The sequence below is a fragment of the Pezoporus wallicus genome, unplaced genomic scaffold (genome assembly GCF_028554395.1).
Source record: "Pezoporus wallicus isolate ANWC-B61680 ecotype Strahan unplaced genomic scaffold, APGP_CSIRO_Pwel_v1 contig_8839, whole genome shotgun sequence".
NCBI lineage: Eukaryota > Metazoa > Chordata > Aves > Psittaciformes > Psittacidae > Pezoporus > Pezoporus wallicus.
The window spans coordinates 219959-240315 of NW_026641258.1; the positions used below are offsets into that span (position 1 = coordinate 219959).

At 41.4% G+C, this 20357-nt stretch overlaps 1 long non-coding RNA gene across 1 annotated transcript; it reads right to left on the bottom strand.

The window, feature by feature from the left end:
• Positions 1 to 228: 228 nt before the first annotated feature.
• On the bottom strand, positions 229 to 18389 carry LOC130606448 (uncharacterized). Its single transcript, XR_008973973.1, has 3 exons — positions 18247 to 18389; positions 9754 to 9817; positions 229 to 366 (listed from the first exon to the last, which is right to left on the bottom strand). It is a non-coding gene; the product is annotated as an uncharacterized LOC130606448 (long non-coding RNA).
• Between the last annotated feature and the right edge of the window lie 1968 nt (positions 18390 to 20357).

Sequence of the window (20357 nt, forward strand, 5' to 3'; positions counted from 1 at the left end):
AAGCAACAAGAAACAGGCCTGTCATGAGACCACATACAATGACAACACAGTACTTTCTTGGTGAGGATATGCTTCATGAGACATGAGTGCACTGTACCACTTACCATTCTTCCTTTCACTGAGTGGAGGGAGGTTGGGGTTTCGGCCATGATGGAGGCTGAGGGTCAGCTCGGGCTGCAAGGAGAGCTCCTGCAGCTCATTGGCAACAGCTTCGCTCTGAGGGCTGGGGGCCGCCGAAAGCGACACCAGCACCGGCTCATCATCATTTTCGCCAGCCCCTCCTCCGTCCAGCCCATTTCCAGCAATGACGGAAGGGGGCAGGCACACCACACCGGAGAAATCCACTTTGGCTTTCGTGATGGCAACCTGAGAGACAAACCAGATAAAAACCAAACAATAAATCTCACGTCAGTCTTAACCCATATGTCCAGTTCATGATGGCATCTCCGTATTCTGGAGAGACATGTTCTTTAGCAGAGCATTTGTGTTATCATCATCAATTCAAAGCCAACTACTGACTGAAACTTGATAAAGTCAGCATAAACCTCCAACAGCATCACCACAGAAACTACTGATGAAACTACAGATAAGTAGGAGAACATTCTCAACTTTTTGTACTTGAGGAACCCAGTCATGAGAAGACAGAGATTAAGTTGTTCCAGTGAAGTCAGCCTATCTAGAACCTTGCTGAACTCTTGATTACTGTCTTTTTATACCAACAGTAGTGTTTTAACAGGACAACCATCAATATGAAATCCAGTCAGATAAAGTAATCCTTCATAATAAACCTGGAAGGACAGCTGAGTACAACAAATGAGGATTTCCAAGTAAAATTAATTGCACTGAATTAAAAAAAAAGAAAAAAAAAATCATTATCTTGGTCTATTTTCTCCATTCACTATTAGTGAAAATGAATGCAAGAAAAATTCTCAAATAAACAAGAAAAGCTTTCCTGTTTAAAACCTCAGCTACAGTAACCAAAATCTGCACTATATAAAAGGTCTTACTGAAATACACAATTTTTAAATGTTTCATATTTCCATAATTCTTAAAATAAGTATTTAAAAGCCACAACTATGTTAAAATTAAAAGTCCTTTCCCTTCAGTAACTTAAACAGAAACAAACCAGCTGGAAGTTTGGTGAAATGGTTTTTGTGTCAACATTTAAACAGTAACAGACATTATACCAAGGACAAATCATACTTGGGTTTGATTAATGAAGATGGAAGTCTCCTGCTTCTTAATATGCTGCTGTTTCAACCACTTAAAACTCAGAAGACTACCACTACATAACTGCTGCACTGTGGTAATTTGCCAAGCAGAAGGTATTTCCAGAGGCTAGGTTTCAGCTTCAAAAAGATGCAAGCAAAGCAAACTGCAGAGAAGCAAAGTAAAAACCATCAGGATAATCCTTCAGAAATCAATTAGAAGGCATAAACCCAAAGGAAGTTTTGAAAATAGTTGTTTATTAAGTATTCACCATTTAACACTCATTATTAACTTGAGTGTGACAATATTGACACATTAATAGCTGATAAAGTAGCTCTAATAGTCAGCTTCTCCACTTCCATTTCAGTTTCATACTTCTGCTGATTACTCATGTTTGCTCTGTGATACTCAGAACAAAGTTGTAAGTGGTAATACATTTGTTCAAAAATTTGTTCAGTGTATATTCAAGCAACAGTAAGTATTTACTGGTAATGAATATGCACTATTTCATCCATGTTGTCATACATTCATTCCCAGGACCTTATGTCATGATCTGAAGAGAAGCAAGGAAAAGAAGAGTGGATGGAACAAAAGAAAACAACAAAAACCACCAACTGAAGCTGGTGCTTGTTACAAAAAAACAAATGAGACAGAGCCAAACCTTACTGTCATATGAAGTATTTGCTACAATTTGGCTAGAAAGCGCCTACCCCTTCCTTGACATATTCCCTGTCCAAAGCAAACACCAGTCATATCCATTTGAGAGCAAATTTTAATGGTAATCTGCAAAGAGAAAGAAATTGTGATTCTGCCCTTCTCTTTATAATGGATACAGAATGTCTGGAAATACACACCTTTAAATCACAGACTTAGAATAACAGAGTGTGGTAAACGGTCATAATCTTTGCAAAGGCTGGAAGGAGTTAAATGATAACCAATAGAATTGACCTCAGGCCCTGCCCTGTAGGATGGGAGACCTGTGGAAAGGGGCTGAAAGGAAGAGTAATTGCTCAGTTAGGAGGCTGGCTGTCACCATCTTAGAGGAGCCAAAGCCTCTATCTACTTTATCAGAAGAGATGTACTGCAGATATTATTACACTTTGCCTAGTACCACATGATGGTTCGGTTAGCTCATGCAGGAGGACAAGCGCAGCCAGGCCCAAATCCAGAAGTGACAGACCCTGCAGGGATTTGGTATGGCAGGAGACTCAACCTACTTTTCTCAGTCTACCCAAGGAAAGAAAGAGTTCCTTCCCCTTTCAAGAGGGGGAGGAAAAAGCTTGACATGTCTCAACTATGTAAGATCTGCTTCAACAAGGTAAACAGCAAATGTACTTAGGAACTTCTAACATACTGGATTTTCTTTTAAACAGGAATTTGTAATCTGTATAAACTAGGAAAATGACATTTCAAACACCATTTTAACACCCATGTTGTAAAACAGAATCTATTTCCCTAATTTAGCTATATTCACATTAGCCAGGCCACTGAAACTACACCCTTTCTGTAAAAGTACAGTAGCAAGCTACAGCATAAAACAGAGCAAGAAATCAGTGCATGCACACCACTTTGTCTTCTCCTTCCTCCACATCCCCTCCCATTTCAGGCCAGCACAAGAATCTGCAGTGACACAGGATAAAAATGATTCAAGTGTAAAAGTCAGTTTTCTGGTTCACACTACAGGTATACCAGGACCCTGTTACAGTTTGCCATGCAGCTACACACTAACAGTGCTTGTGCCAGCACAGCACAGAGGAAAGAACTGACTTCCACCATGAGTACATTCAAACATCTAAGCTCTGCCTAAGGGAAAGAGAACTTTTTTCAGAGCAATGCCAAATCTCAGCATGCAACATATCCCCACTTTAAAAAACAGGCATCCAGTGCACAGGACTACAATAAAAGCTACAATTGGGCGAGTTTGATTTTTGTTTTCAATTAAAAGTCTGATGAAGACATAGAAGGATTTATAAGATGCTTTGAGGATTTGTAATCATCCATGCTACATTATATAGAAGTCCTGCGAAAGCCAGGGAATCCTTTCCCGCAACCAACAGTAAGGCTGTTTTTAGACTTCCCAGACAGTTACACCACTCTATAACTGTCATTGTAGAATGATCAATCAGTTAGCTACAGGCATTAATATTTAGAACCCAATTAAAATTTTAATACGTTTGTTTTCCTGCCATTTCTGAACAGACTAGAAATTTTCCCATAAAGAAACGTGCCACACAGTCTTCAAGTGACTCATCCAGAAGCTAATGTACAGTATTAAGAACAAGTATTCCTTAACCTCAATAAGGGCTTCAGGGTGAGTGCCCTCAGGATTTGTAATAAAATTTGTTTGTTGCCTAACCAGACAGCAGCTTTCTATCACGGCATTTTTCTACTTTTGGCCCAGCTGCTTCCAGGACAAGAGTGGCTGTGATCCCACAGATGTTCTACAGCAGCAACATCAGCTTAAGCAATCCGCAAGTCCTCCACTGTCCAGCCGCTCAGTTCTATCACTACACTGCCCCATCTTTCACTGGGGAATCAATTTAGCTGAAGACAGTCATCTTTCCTGGGTATTCAGCAAAATCAGTTCCCCAGTCCTAGGCCATTGCCATCTACACATACAGCTGTGCCACCAAACGTAGAGGCAACGGTGAGCTCTCAGTGTCCAAATTATGTTGCTACAAAGCACTAAAACACTGCCACAACAACACGAGCATGGACCACAGCACTAGGGAGAAGATGGAACTGCTCAAAAGAGACATTAGACAACTCAAATATATAAATTATCCCTTTCTGATTTCTGGAAGCATTTAAGAGATTTCAATTTCAGATACACAAACAAGGCAGAGTCAATTTTGCACAAGGTAGAAGACTGAGAACCACAGCCAATGAGAATTTTTGGAAAAAGATTATCTTTATCAAACCTGCACGTTACAAAGGTTAAATTACTCCACAGCTTCTACATGGTAGCTTTTTAGGTTTATCCTCCTGCCATAGCGACATCATACAACAGTAAACCAGATTACATTACACCTTGCTGAAAAAAGTATTCTAGTTTGCACTTACTATATGACAAAATTACTTATAGAAACTGCTCAAATCCTGAGAGTTGAAAGGGAAACAAAATAGACACAGCAGTGCTGAAACCTGTCTGACCCACAGTAAACTAGTTCAGCAAAAGAAGCAAAAAGAAAGTAAAAAGAAACCTGGGAGGGGGAGAAGGGATTAAGATTAATGAAGGTGAAATGGCAGGAAACTAATCATCCCATCATAAGGCTAGACAAGCACCAACATTGGCACAAGGAAGCAACAGAGGCATCCCAGCCCTCCCCCTTGCCAAGAGCAAGTTTAGATCAACTTGGCTTTATCATAAGACCACATCCTCTGGTTAGACACTGAACTGGCATTGCCAACAAAAGGAACAGCCCAGCCTCTCATTCCTCAGCTCCTGTGGGCCAACAAAGGCTGAACCAGATCAAGGAACTGATCTGTATTAAATCTGACCTGGCCACACACACAGACTACTAGTTTTAAGCTGCATTAGTCACTTTCAGATCTGGCTTGCTGCCCACCAACCCAAAAAACTTGGGCTAGCATAAGGAAAAATGAGAGATAAGGTAATAAAATAAGAAATCAGGATAGCTACTTTTGGTAGCAGTGTCACCTCATGGTGTTGTTATACAGTTCAATCAAACATTCACGTTGGACTTGAACACATGCACTAAGTCTTCATGCATTAGACTTCTCTCAATTTTGGCAATATTTACACGCTTGTGGCGTCATCAAAATCTTGACAGTCAGTATTTAAATGAACCAAAGAACCAAATGAACCAAGGAACCACCTTCCCTAACATGAAACCTCAATAACCAGAGTGAAACACATGGAAGAAAAAAAAAAAAAAGAAATTCAGAAGTAGTAAGTAAAGATCAGAGAGGCACATGAAAGAAAAAAAAATAAAGAGCACAATTCCCAAATGAAGCAAGGACATCTCTATAAACAGCTTTCCCTTGTTTGCATTTTGGGGCTGTGTTACCAGGGTAATAGCAATTTCCTACCAATATAAGAATTGCTAAGCAACCTCCAGCACCTAAGAGCAAGTGCATGTGTGTACATCTGGGCTATTTTGAGAAGACAGAAGGTTTTTATTTTAAACTTAAGAGCAGCCTTCTGCTAGATGATCATGCCAGCTGAGACCATCCAGCCAAGAGAAGAGGCAATTGTGGGCAAAACGGCTTTAAGTGGATGAATCTTTGAAATGAGTGAGAAGAGAGGAAGAGGATGTCATGCCACGCCCAAAGGCAACAATAACCCCCAGGTCATCATGAATCAAAAGAATAACCCAAAAGAAGTGAAGTTAGCAACCGAAGCATCTTATTAGCTTGAGAAGTTATATCAATTAGAGTGAGAGACAGTCCTCTTATCTTTAGGTATTAAAAGAAATGTCACCAACAGGAACACCTTCAAGGTCATGTCATTAAAAAACAAAACCTGAACAACTTCAGTTTCCTGTCAGTTAGCTTAACACAGGCACACAGCTGTTGTTATAATTACTTCTCCAGTTAATTGAGAGTTAAACTGATGACACTGTCCATAACGTATATACAATACACTAAGCAACAAGGCAAGCATCACCCTGCGAGTGTAATAGCTTGTTCTTGAGGAACCACTTAAAGTTCAGAAAGCAAACTATGCAGACCACTAAAAAGAGACTGTCTTCGGTTAGGGAATTTTATTTTAATACATGAATTCCACTTGCAATTGTTTTCTGCAAAATCAACCAGTCATCAACTTCCTTCACTTTCACAGTAAGGGAGGGGAAGGCAAAAGCAGTCAAATAGCTACTAAATTAATTCTGGATTAGAAACAGAACAGTAATTTGAAGGTGTAAACTGTCCAACTTACCCTGACCACAAGCCACTGCCCTACAAAGCCAAAACATGCAAAGATTGCAACACATGAACAAAGATGCTGGTAAAACATGGATAAGTACAACTTTCTATATGAGCAAAAGGATATGAATCTGAAAGTATAATGTGCAAGTAACATTACAGTAAAAGAGGACATCTTTGAATCATCACCAGAAATCTCTCCTCTACCACCTCCAGCAAATCTATCAGTACAAGAGTCAAAAAACCATGCTCAGGTCAACAAGAAAATGGCAAGAAATGTTATCAGGCAAAAGGCATGAATAGCTGTAGAGAGATGCTAGGACTAGAAGGTAAAAGATTCAAAGAACACACCTAGTGCAAGGCAATTCACTGCATAATTTCAGCTGTAGACATGATTTTAACAACCACGCATCAAGAACTGTATTTCTCAAGCCCTAAGCATTTCCTTCATCAGACACTGGCATTTGTTTCACTCAGTCCAGCAGTGATAGAAAGTCTTTAAGAGATCTTGAAAAATCACCATTAAACATCAATTTCTTAAAACCACAAATAGCAGGCTAAGAAATGTAGTTTAGCATTCCAGATGTTACGAAATGCTTTTCATGATTCAATATGCATTTGGAGGAACTTTGTGTCTTTCAAGCTCAAGGAACTCTGATAATACCAAAAATAGTTTTAAGAATCACAATGATATTTATAATAAACAATCCTTGCTCAAAAAGAATGAACTCTCCCCCAGTTTCTGAAGTTCTTACTTAAACTCAAAGCACAAATGAGGAAAACGTCCTTCTAAGATGATGTTGAGCCTTAAAAAACAATTTCTGCTGAAGTTCAAGTAACAAAAGAGAGCAGAAAAAAAGATGTGATGTCTAGGTCTCATGTGTCAATGGGCATGCTGGTATATTTTAGTTCTTAGTCATGATATAGCTCAACATCATAACTAAAAGAGGAATGCAGCCTTCTGCTACCAAGCTATTCGTTCCTGCTGCTTCCCTTTTGTCTGATCTAATGAGTGTGCACCCAAGGTCTGACTCAGGTCAGCTGAACCAGCAGATGATTAACTCTGCAAAAGATCAGAAACTATTTTCTACTGGATCAGTCAGCTAGCTGGTTGTGCCCTATGCCTGCACAATCACTAGCTCTGATGCAAAGGAAGAAGCAGGAGTGTACAGCTATGTAGAGGTTTGACCAGCCTTTATAACAGCAGCTCACTAAAAGCAAAATCGACTTAAGTGTGCCAAAGAGCACACTTAAAAATCCAGCCGTGGTGCCAGTTTCAGCAGTCTGCTACACATTCCCACTCTCATACCTTCCTCACTGTGAAATTAGCATAAATGTTATGGAAACAACATGTACTGGACAGATGAAAAATAATCTAGAAAAAAGCCACTTCTTTCCAGGAGGATCTGTTCCCCAGAGTGGCTCACCATGGCCACAAAACAGCTATGCCAGCAAAACAGGGAGCCGTGAAAGGGAACAAGCTGTTTAAGCCCACACTGGTGCCAAAGAACCACATTATGAACTACAGACTGTTTAGAACACTGACTTCTGACTGACTTCCTTGCAACTGCTGTCCGATGAATTTTTTTAAGTTCCCTTCTAGTCAGAGGCAAAGCATTCCTCTCCACCCCAAAGGAGCAAGCAGATGAAGCAATGGATTCAGCCAGCAGCAAAGGCATGTGGCAACGGATGCCAACAACCAGTGGAAGCAGAGAGGCTGCAGCAAACTAGAAAAGGGAATACTGACGAACTGCAGCCAGATGTGAGCTTTGACTTGGAAATTCTTGTCAGGAAAACTATGGGGCTGAGAAAGTATGAAGGAACTCATACTGAAAGTAAATTTAGAGCAGATTGGGACGAGAAAGTCACTGGACAAGAGGAGAATGGAAATAAGACCTCACAAGAAACAACACGCTTCCAAATGCAGAACTTTGCAGAACTTTGGGGACAAGAACTGGATTTACTAGGGCATAACAAAGTGGTGACTTGGGCAAGGAAACATAGCTCAGAGAACCAATGTAGGCTAAAATAAAAGAAAATAAATTTTGAAAATTAAAAAATAAGACAAAGGTAAAGTAGTCATATTTCAGTCAGTTCAGTTCCCAGCACAAGCATTCATGTCAGCACAAAGCAGCAGGCAAAACAGGAGATCTGAAGAATCTTACAGGAGTTTACAGCAAGTTTTTTTTGCAACTTACTGTTGTGTGTGTGAGGAAATAGTTTTACATTTTATATGATTCAGTCTGATCACCGGCTGTGACTGAGAGTATATAACCATATTGTATCACTTCACCTCAGTTTGAAATTTTCACTTCTTCATATCTAGTGGCTCTGCAGCCACAGAGCAAGTCAATTCAGCTTGATGTTCTGATGGAATGCTACACCTTGAAACATACTTCCTTTCCCATTGTGCTAGCAATCTGAACCCTGCAACCACAGGTTTATTAGATCTCATCCTCCACTCCCCCCCCCCGAAAAAAAAACAAAACCTAACCATGACAAAACAAAAACAAAAACTAGAGGAACAAGGCCCACTGAAAAGTGACGGCTTTCAGTTATGCTAGGCACAGTGTGAAAAAAAGTCTTAAACGAAATTAAACAAGTTTTCTGACCCCAGTCACATTCTTCAGTCACAACGGTCAGAATCTGTCTACAATAAATTAAACTAATTTGAATTGATTTTGCCTACCCTTCCCATCAATGGACACTGGACATGGAATCCAAATTTCTCTGAATTTATTGTCATCTCCTAATGCAGCTACCAAGCATGACATTCATTTAAGTGGAAAGTCCAGCAACCGAGGCTGAGTCACTACATCTTCTGTTCCCTTTTTCCCCTACAAGAGCTGACTTTCCATCCTTGGATATCCACACTATTGAAGAACAGGTAAGATTTTTTTTTTTTTTCAGTGATTCAGGGAGAAGTATATATCAATATTACTGTCTTGTCTAACCAGTTTATTGAAAAGAAGTATTAAGTACTCAAGAAGTGCTCCCTAACATTTAAATCTAATGAATGTGGGCAAAGAACATGGCGAAGGAGTGGGAGAATTGACAGTGCTGTTCTTTGCCAATTCAAAGGATACTAAATTCAACCTTCACTACTTTTTATTTTAAAGCAACAGTACTAGAAGGCAGCACATGAAGGACATCTAAACCAAGACTTTTGTTCTGCTGCTAGAATAGATTAAAACATTTTCTATTCTTTACTATAAGATTCAGCCTGGGACCACAGATAACATCTGAATGTATCATCCTCTGAGTGCTGCCATATCATGGTAAGCCCAGTAACAGTTTTGCAGACATTATTATTTTACTGTATAGATATAATTGCCTGCCTTTATATACTTAAATAAATCAGTCTAGTGAGCCAAGGATCAGTAACACTGAATAAAGTTTGTAACACAGAACCACCAGCTAACTTGTGACGAGTCTGACATTGCTAGGCAGCAGTGAAAAGTGGACAAGCATGTAATTTATACTCTTACACCATAAAGTCTTTGCTGGACAGCTGTCACATCTCATGCTAGTACAAATTCAAAATATTTCACCTCTAACACATTACTACCCCTCATGTTTAATGACCACAAGCAATTTTCAATTCAGCACATAAGAAAAGGTCCAGACTAAAGACAGCAAAGAGAACACAATACACACCTTACTCACAGTTCCCACGGGCAAACCCAGCTCAATTCCATGCCAGCAGCTCTCTCCTCAGTCACTGAAAGGGAAAACAGGGGATAAATACTGAGATCTTAAAATAAAAAAGTAAGTAAATAAGATAAAACAACCACCACACCTATTTTCTCCTTTAAGAGTAAGGAGCAAAGTCCTTTATCCAGGATTCTTTTTTCATACAAATCTAATTCATTTGGCACACACAACAGAATTTGAACTGAAAAGGCTGCCACACTTGTATGCGCATACCTGTGCTACTTGCAGAGCAGAACTTTTTAGTTTAGGACTGCTGTTTTGTCAGTTCTGAAGAATGCATTGTTTGAGATTTACTAAGCCAGAATACCCACAAAATTACATACTTAGTCTTCCTGTCCTTGTACTGAAATCACTTGTCAGGACTGCAATGGAAATCCCACTTTAAAGCAATGGAAGGGGGGACATCTTGAGCACCTTAAGACAAACTCACAAACATACTGAATTAACACACCACTTTTCTCTGGCAATACAGTTTTAACAGGCATGCAAAGCAGAACTTGATTAGAAAATAATTACTTTGGAGACTTTAGAAGACTATTATTGCAAACAGCAATAAAAACGATGAGAAGCTGATTTGTAGTTGCCATACTTTCACACCTACTTCCTTAGCCACTTTTAAAAAAAAATACAAATCATCATATGAAGGTTTTAAACACAGTGTTTCCATCCTATTTCCTCCTCTAAGATTTTCAGACTTTAGGGTTTCCTAGACACCAGAAGCACAGAACTGCAGCTGAGATGCTATGGTATTTTGTCAATAAAAGAACCCAGGCACCTCCCGAAATACAAGCTTCAGACGGATGGACTCAGGACACAAGCATTAACATAGCTGGAGTGGAAAAAAAATAGAATGAGCTAATACTTTAGCATCAGAAGGAATAAGACCAATTAGACTGATTAGTCTCTTCTGAAGAAAGAATGACCACAGCTAGACACTTGGATAATTGGGGCATTGCAAAATTTGAAAGAGGTCCCTGATCCCAAACAAATAAGAGAAGGAAGCTGTTTCAAAGCAGCTACAGGTAATGAACTGCATACCTACTTGGTCAACTCTCCTACACTTAACAACTTGCAGGAGAAGGTATTTACCATACTGACACAAATTTTAAAAAGTAAAGGTCACAAAGACAGGCTGAGAAAGTTGGGGCTGTTCAGCCTGCAGAAGAGAAGCTGCATGGAGACCTCATAGCAGCCTTCCAGTATCTGAAGGGGGCCTACAAGGATGACGGACAGGGACTCTTTATCAGGGACGGTAGTGATAGGACAAGGAGTAATGGGTTTAAAGAGGGGAAGTTCAGGTTAGATATAAGGAAGAAGTTCTTTACTGTGAGGGTGGTGAGGCACTGGAAGAGGTTGCTGAATTAAGTGGTAAATGCTTCATCCCTGGCAGTGTTCAAGGCCAGGTCGGACAGAGCCTTGGGTGACATGGTCTAGTGGAAGGTGTCCCTGCCCATGGCAGGGGTTTGAAACTAGATGATCTTAAGGTCCTTTCCAACAAAAGCCAGTCTGTGATTCTATAATTCTATGACACTACTACTTTAGAAGCTTCCCTTATGACCTCTTTCAGAGAATGTTTCAATTTTTCTTTGAATAAAATGGGTCAGCACACATTATTCCAGGCTCTATCACAGAATCAAGAAGTCATATTGCCACCTTTTTGCACTATTTGTCATCAGGTCAATATTTGGAATTACTTACAGCCACTTAATTTCACATGAGAATCCATAACAAGTAATTATTTTTTCTTTAACGAAGTAGCCAAGCTGATAATCTGTAATTAAAACATAATAATGCAAGGCTACAACACCAAGTACATACTTACAACGTACTTTGCAAATCCCAGAAGAAGGAAGAACTTAAGAAGTCAAGGAAAGTCTCCCACAAAGATAGGAAGCAGTTAACCAAGAATTCAGTATTTCAATCTGAAGAATATACCAAGCTATCCCTAATCAGCTGACAGGTAGAAGCAGAAAGGGGAAGAACCTCTCTGTACACCTCAGTTCTACATTCCTTCCAAGGCACTCATTACCTGCACACCAGGCTGGACAGACATCTCACCTGGCACAATAAAGAGGACCTTGAAGTCTTACCTTTTAAGGCACGCATGAAGATTAAAAATATCTATATAGATACACGCAGACACTCAGTGATTTTTGACATCTTTCAAAAACTTACCATTATCCTTCAGAAAAGAGCGTGTGTGTGTGTGTATGTATACATGCAAACACACATTCAGAAAACAGCACAAACTATTTCACTAACTTCCTTGTCTTGGTTTATTTACCTCCCCCGAGTTTCCAGCACTTCCATTTACCTTCTCAGGTGTCCAGACATCCTTGTTCTCCCATGCATAACTTGTCCTCTAAGACTGCATGTATTTATCTGCCTCTACTAAGAACTGAAGTTTTATTTGATATACTATGGACAATAAAAGGGAAACTTTGAAACTTTTGGTCCTATTTGCCAAGGAAGTTTCTGTTCAATCTCAGGCAGTTAAAGTCTCACATCCTGCAATTTACTGCTTAGTCATCTGAAGCCCGAGTAGGAGATAAACTAGTCTGCAATGGGCATGGACAGTCATTGACTTTTTTTCCTAATGTAAATGCCATTAAGCCAAGAGATGCTGCAAATGTATTTCTAACATTATCTTTATTCAGTCACTCCATGGAATTTCAATCCAGCTTGAAGACGGAACAACAGAAAACACAGACACACCCCACCTTCAAAACAAGTCAGACTTTACAAAGATTTAGCCTTACAGCTATAATGAAAGACAAGCTCTTTACTCCTCCTTCTATATTGCAGCGAGTGAGCAAAGATTAATCACATAACTGAAACATTTTCTGGAAAAATTCCACAGTTAAACACTTTTGTTATTCTTTGCTTACAGCACGATCAAAACATTCCTCCAACACTCCTTTTTTCTCTCACTATATAGTCAATGCAGGCAAAACTCTACTGTCCTAGATTTTCTGAAGAAAAAAATAGCGTCATCTCTAAGAAATGCAGAAGTCTCATCTTGCTGATAAACTTCTCCATCCAATGGAAATGTTTATATGTCATTGTTTACATGTTCAAGCCAAATGGCTGCTATTCCAGTGATTACAATGGCTTATAGCCTTCACTGGTGACTTGGAGTTTTAGCATGTCTGAACAACACAGAAACTCATGATTCACAAGTCCGATCTGAACACACAGTGAAGAATTCACATCCCATCTTTCTAACAGCCATACTACCTCCGAGATGTAGGCTTGGCAAAGGTTCAGACTCCAAGTTCCTGTAAAGCATGCCTAACAGGACCTATGAGAGCAAATTCAGAGACATGATATTAGGTCTAACACTAACTTGGCCCTACCAATCACTCACAGAAACCACGCACGCAGGTTTGGGTCCACCTTACACAGTGAAACAGAAATTAAGTTACAATGCAGACTGTAATCACATTCTGTTGGGAAGCTTCTTGTATTGCCATAAAAATTATATTTTTTAAAATAATCATTCAAATAGAGTCTTTCAATGCTTTTCCAAAAGTTTCTTCCTGAAAGAGGAAAAGTTTCCCTGTAACTGACAAAGCGAATCCTGTCTCACCTTTGCTCAAAACTGTACCTCCACACATCTAAACAGTTGCAGAAAGAATGAGTTCATCATAACATGGGTATGGCTGCGTGTAAAGGATGATCTCATCAGAGTAAGCCTAAATAGGGTGTCAACCGTATGGATCAATTGTGCAGTAAAGACGTATCCTCAGTGTCTCTACCAAACCACAGAAAGGGTAGAACTCAAGGAACCACAGTATATACACACACCTTCCCTAGTGTGGCTAGAACTAGTCATAATTGCCATGTATTACATGAAGTATTAATTTGAGGTTGAAACAATCTGTGATGTCAACTCCTATCCCAAAACAAAATTAGCTTTACAAAACTAGACGTATCATTTCAGTCTCCTGCTCCCCTAATGTGAAAGTACTCTGAAGATGATGTGTAGCCAGCGCATTTATTTGCCCCACCAGAAGGTGGCAAAATAGGAATTTTCTCCACTGCTTTCTGCCAGAGGCTCCTGCACTGTGGTACACAAGCACTTCAATATGCACCCACGGCAAGCAGAGACTTCAGCAGCAGCCGCTCCTGACCATGTCCAGGGGAGAATTTTTATTTCAGTGCCACAGGGGCAGCCACCAATGCCCAGCTGTTAACAAATAACATGCTGGCACATGCAGCAGCAGTTAGCATGCTCCTTCTGCTGTACTGTACAAAACCCCTGCTTTTCTGGATCAGCAGGGCCAAACCAAGCTGAAATAGGGAGCACAAGTTAATTAAGAAGGATAAGTAGAAGTAGTCAACATGCTAGTTTGTGGTAGGAGAGCAAAAGTAGATGGATGGCATGAGGTTAAGGTGCAAAAGAAAATCCCCAATTAAAAGCTCAGCCTTTAGCTTACAAGATTTAAGAAGACTTGTGACTGTGTGTTAAATTTCACCTTCTTACAGAGATGTTATCAATACGGCTGTGTGCCTCAATCCAAAATATTTCTTCACACAAGAAAAATGATGCTTCACACACACAAGAAAATGGAGGGAAGGGGAAAGGAATGCTGCACAACCTAAATTCATGACTTCAATTTCTGGAATATAAACCAAACTAAATTAAACAATTATAGTACCTTGCTCAGTAGCAAACTCTAAAACTTCATCTGTGTGAAAAGTGTCTCATACCAGAAATAGAAAAGAATCAAAGAAAAGTGAGATACTATTACTAGCATTGATTCTTAATGTCTCAAAACATTGTATCAGACGGATGACAGATTCCTGTATGAGCTACATGCACCATATGCCCTCCACAAGGACAACCTGCATTTAAAAAAATCTCACAGCATTGACTGACCACTGTGGCATACCTAAGCCTGGTAATGTAAACTGTCTTCACCCCAATGCCATTCATTTCCCTTGAAGAAGCCACTTAACAGTGTTTGCACTACATAAAGCACTCAAAGAAGGGAAGGTAAAACATACACATTAACCACACACATTATGTCCCTGAAGGACTGAACAGAGCATTTGACAAAGGAACCAGTTTCTGAAATCACACCAACACATCCATTTCATCTGACACACACGCATAAAAGAAGAATCATAGAAACAGTTTTAAACCATGGTTCCAAAACTGTTCCTTTTAGCTGTAGCTCTGAGTAATCCGCTTCTGCAGTCCCTCCACTCCAGCTATGCATACCTTTGGCCCTCCCCCATCTTTTATTTTGGGGGCTGAGGGGGAGAGGAACAGAACATGTACAAATCAAAAACCAGGTCTCTAACCTGGCTCAGCATGCAGCCCCACGGATACACCATTGCTACTGAAGTGACAGCACGTGGTGTGGAGGGGGAAAAAAAAAAAAAAGGCAGATGGGAATATGAGCTGCTTAAGACAGGGCTACCACTAAAAGAAATGTCTGTGTAACCACATCCTCTGTTTTCAGCCTCAGTTCAGCAATGTATACAGCAGGAAATAATTAGATTCGGCTTTCCCAGAGTAGGTGTTTGACGGTTTCAGACCACTGAACAGTTGTGTTTTTTCTGCTTCCTCTTCAACAGCTTCTCAGAAAAAGACACTGACCCTCATGACACAGTTGATTTGAAAAAAAAAAGAAAAAAAAATAAAGGAAGAGCACTGTATAACTAAAATGAGATTTTCTATTTGTTACCTCTTTTCACACAGAGGAAATCAACTGTACTCTTCAAAAGGGATCTTAATCATAATACTGAGTTATCAGTAAGTAAACAGGCATTGAGACAGCCCAATTGTATCATCTACAACACAGGAAGAATAGAGTGTAAAGACAGAAGACACTTAAAATTGCTATCAATTGTGTTCTTGAAGTAAAAATCATATATGGAGACATCTCATACATTCCAAATGAGTGTAGCAACTAATCCCGTGATAATGTTTTAACACATTCTAAGAATTTATATGCTTTCTGCTCTAACATCCAAACCCTTTTTCCTCTGATCCACCTCTCTACATCTAGTACAGCTCCCTTTCCCCCACCAAATACCACACAATAATGTAATCATGGCTCGATAGTGAAGGAAATCTAGTAGGGCTTTCTATTATTATTATTAAGAGCTATTTTGATTGCCTGAATGTGTATTTCACCTGGAGATCCAAGGATGAAAGGGTCTGTGAAAAATGCTGCTGCTTTACTATGCCAGCAGAAGCCAGTTATAAAAAAGTCACAGGCAAGCACTCCTTCCCAAACCCAAGCATTTCTTATTATTTCACATTCATGAGGAGGAAAATATAAAGACTGGTTTTAGAAAAAATCCATATTCTCTCAGTCCTATGGCAAAATATCTCTGTAACCTCTCTCTTTGCATTTTATTTCATGATCTGCTTGTTGCCTGAAGACTGGGGGAGGAGAAGGGTATCTTCTCCCCTATGATGTTAGAGGGGATTGCCTTAATTAAATAGAAATTAAAGCTGCTTCTACAGTTGTTGGAATCAGCAAACACAGCGCTATTTACATTTTGTACAGAACAATATGATGCTCAAGAAGCTATAATTAGCAATATTTTACTCTCTTCACTTTTTTCTGTGAAATCACATTTGGTATCTAAATTATAAGCGGGGGAGAACTGAAAAGGGTTCACTGAGTTAGTATCTGGTAATTAAGGGCAAATTCACCTCCTTGTGAAAAGCTCATGGCATTTGCTTTCAGCCCTGAGCCTCTTTCTCCTTTCAGCAGAAAGCACAAATCTAAAGAACAGAAAAGGAGTTCACAGTCAGCTCCAGATCATACTCTTATTTTAAAATCTATTATTAGATTCTATTTAATCACAACTATTAGATCACTCATTTAATCACTGCAGTAAACGGGAACAAATGGGTGTCCCTCTCTTTTCATATTCAGAAATGATTGAAGTATTTTTGGAAATACTTCTGAAGATCTAAAGGCATTACACTTCCAACAGTTCTACCATATGGATTTTAACGGTGCCTTTACAAAAGCCTACTGATGGGTGTTGTGCAAGCAGCAAGATATACTTTGAAAGTAAAAGCCACACTCAATTAGAGAGCACACCTTCAGTAAGTCAGCTGAGCCATGATAACATGTCAAATGTTACCATTTGACCATGGTAACTAGCCCTAACATTGCTATGTCAAACGAAAATTGACAATAAAGACAGAATTGCATTCCAAATTTTCTCAATGCCTTTGCTGGTGATGTTGGGATAGACACATTCAGCCCAGAATAGCTACATTTTGTTTTCCAAATATTGAGAGCTGTGTCTTGAAATCCTATTGAGAAATAAAAGGCATGATCCAGCAACAAAGCTACAGACAAACAGAAGTATTTTAAAACATTTTCAATGCCTATACATTTTTAATGTTTTCAAAACGGATTTTCTATTGACAATAGACGAAGATGCAGTTTCATGACAGGGGCCCTGATATTGTCTGGACAAAAATAATACAAGAAAGGAAGTGCTATAAGCAGCAGCAAGCATGAAATCCCTTATTCAGCCCACTCAAGGATCTCTAGTTAAGAATCACACAGAACCATTTTAACATAAAGTTTGCATGATGCAGAATAAGCGTACATTGATGCACACCATAAAGATCTCAGGAGGGTATTTCCATTTGCACACAAGGCAAATAGTCAGTCTTCATCCTTGACTGGGGTTATGTGAAATTACAGTCCTCTCCAATACAAGATTTTACAGCCACAGAAAGGGACATCTAGTCCTCACTACACAGACACCTGGGTCACACAGACATTACTTTAGATATTCCTCTAGCCATAGCACGGGCAAGCATCTTTTCAGTAGGAAAAATTAACTCTGCTTAATACCACTTGGATGTGCGTGGACCTGTGGGTACGGCAGGATACTGCTGCTACACAAACCCTTGTCAACTACTGTCGCCACTACCAGGCCTGTAAAACCGGAAAGAGAGCCCTGAACAAAACCCCACCGCCGGCCTGCCATACGCGAGGCTCTCGGGACACGAGCGGGGAGCCGGGAGCGCCGAGCCCCTCTCAGGTGAAGAAGACGGGGAGAGGCCGACGGGAGAGGGGGTGGGAGGGGCAAAACCGAGGCAGGGCCGGAGGAGAAACACGCCTGGGGGCTTCGGAGGGGCCGAAGCCGGCCCACGGCTGGAGAAAGCGGTAGTGCCCCGGCGAGGGGAGGCCCCTCGGGGCAGGCCGGGGCTCCAAGGAACTGAGCTGCCCAGTCGCGCCGGGCACCCACCTGCCTCACACCGGGACCGCCGGTGCGGGGAGAACAACGAGGGGAAGGTGGGGTGTGGCGGCATGAGGGGGCACGCGCTGCCCCCGCCGCTGAGGAGAGGTCCGGGCTGCGGGGCGGGTCCGCGCCCACCCCCCACACACACCCTCTTTCTTTGCCCCTGTGGCGACAGAGGTCGCCCGGCAGCTCCGTACCCACCTGGTCACGGTTCCATCTCGCTCCGACCCCGCCCGTCGCTGGCGGAGCCGCCACCCGCCGAGACCGCGCTTAGCCCCGAGCCTGCCACCCGGCCTCACCACCGCCGACCGGCGCCTCACAACCGCGGAAGCGCCCTCCCCGTGCCTCCCTGCTTCGGCGACACGCTCCGGCCTCCAGCCAATCGGAACGCAGCAATGATGTCATCGGTGAAGGGGCGGGAGTGGGGCGTCCCTTGGGAAGGCGACGAGGGGAGGTAGAGGAGGGTCCTGCCCCTTAAAGGGACAGTGGTGCCCTTATAGCCTGCGCGTGTGTTGGGGGGCAGGTTTGTCGTGGCGCTTAACCGCTTTATATATAACCTTTGGACTTATATTGTATAATTATATAAGGGAGTGTTTTCCAAACTGCACAGCAAAGAGCTGGCTGGTGCTGGCGGGTGAGCAGGCAGGGCTCCTAGGTGCTGAGATGGCGCCATGGGACCAGGCAAGGCCCGCCGTGGCAGCCCTGAGGTGAGGGCAGCTTAGTGTTGAGCTGGCCGCCTCCTTCGTCCTGCCTCTCCCAGCCCCAGGACATGCCTGCCAGTGCCACCCAGGCCCCTAATGCCTGGGATGGGCCCAGTAGGCACTCCTCAGCGGGGGAACAGAAGTTTCCCTGCAGAGGTGGTGGAGAGAGGCTGGGTGCCATGTTGCTGTCACTACCTGAGCTGTAACTTAGAGGCTTGAACCGATCTGGAGGTTTCAGCTGCCCCTTCAGCAGCTGAAAGTTCCAAATGTGTGGCCAGATGGTGTGCTTCTCTTGAAGGAGTGTGTTGTTCTTTATTTAATATGATGCTGGGAAAAGAAATCGCAAATGGGTGAAATGCACATGATGAAAATGTCAGTTAACTGGGGTGGGATTGTCGAGAAAATAGGGGAATGATGCCATGCCTGAAGAGCATGACAGAGGATCATAGTTAGACTGTTATAATATCATTTTAAATAGTGTGCTTTTACCTGCAGTGCTATTCTCACCCCTGCATATTGTATCTCAAAGGAACGTTACAGACACAAATCGTGACTGAGGCTGTAACAATGCTCTGTGAAGGATTGTGTCACACTGTGAAGCTGAAAAAATCAGTATTGCCTGTCAGAACAAAGGAAAGGGGGCACGAGGAAGGTGTACAACAATAAATGGTATAGAGAAGGCATAATTGCCCGTTTCTTATTCTCGTGTGTAGTAAAAGAATTAGAGGACATGATATAACTGCAAAGCAATTTATGTGAAGTAGTTAGGAAAAAATGTTTGTGCCATGTACAATTAGGCTATGAAATTCATGACAAGAAGCTTAATGATACAAGAATGTTAAGAAGAACCAAATACTTAGTTACTGCCAGTCAGCCACTATCTTGCCCTAGTTTCCAATACTGACATTTACAGCTCTTTGCTTTTCATTCCCAGGGATCCAGTTCAGCTCTGGCTGCGCACATAAATCTTGATGTAACGTAATGCTTCTCCATGCTGTTTGACAGGGTTAGCCCTCCAGAAGTAGCTTAGTGAAAGAGTGAAGTAAAAAACATTAAATGTTCCCATGGATGATGATAATTCTGGGAGCTTTAGGTTTAATGACAAGTCAGGAATATTTACCTTCCTTTTCTCCCATGTTTTCTAAGAATAGCCCTTCAGGGATCTGAGATAAATGTGCCAAGTGGATGAGAAAGTATGAATGTTTTTCTGTTTTACACTGGCAATTTTAGCAACAATAATTCATGGCTTGTTCTTGAAATCATTTGCTTAGGAGACTTGTTAATAGATCTGTTTACAGAGCAGGGGGAACAGATGATGCGTTCAAGGGCATGCTGGGGAGGGACTCTTCATTAGGGACTGTAGTGACAGGACAAGGGGTAACGGGTTAAAACTTAAACAGGGGAAGTTTAGATTGGATATAAGGAGGAAATTCTTTCCTGTTAGGGTGGTGAGGCACTGGAATGGGTTGCCCAGGGAGGTTGTGGATGCTCCATCCCTGGCAGTGTTCAAGACCAGGTTGGATGAGGCCTTGGGTGAGATGGTTTAGTGTGAGGTGTCCCTGCCCATGGCAGGGGGGTTGGAACTAGATGATCTTAAGGTCCTTTCCAACC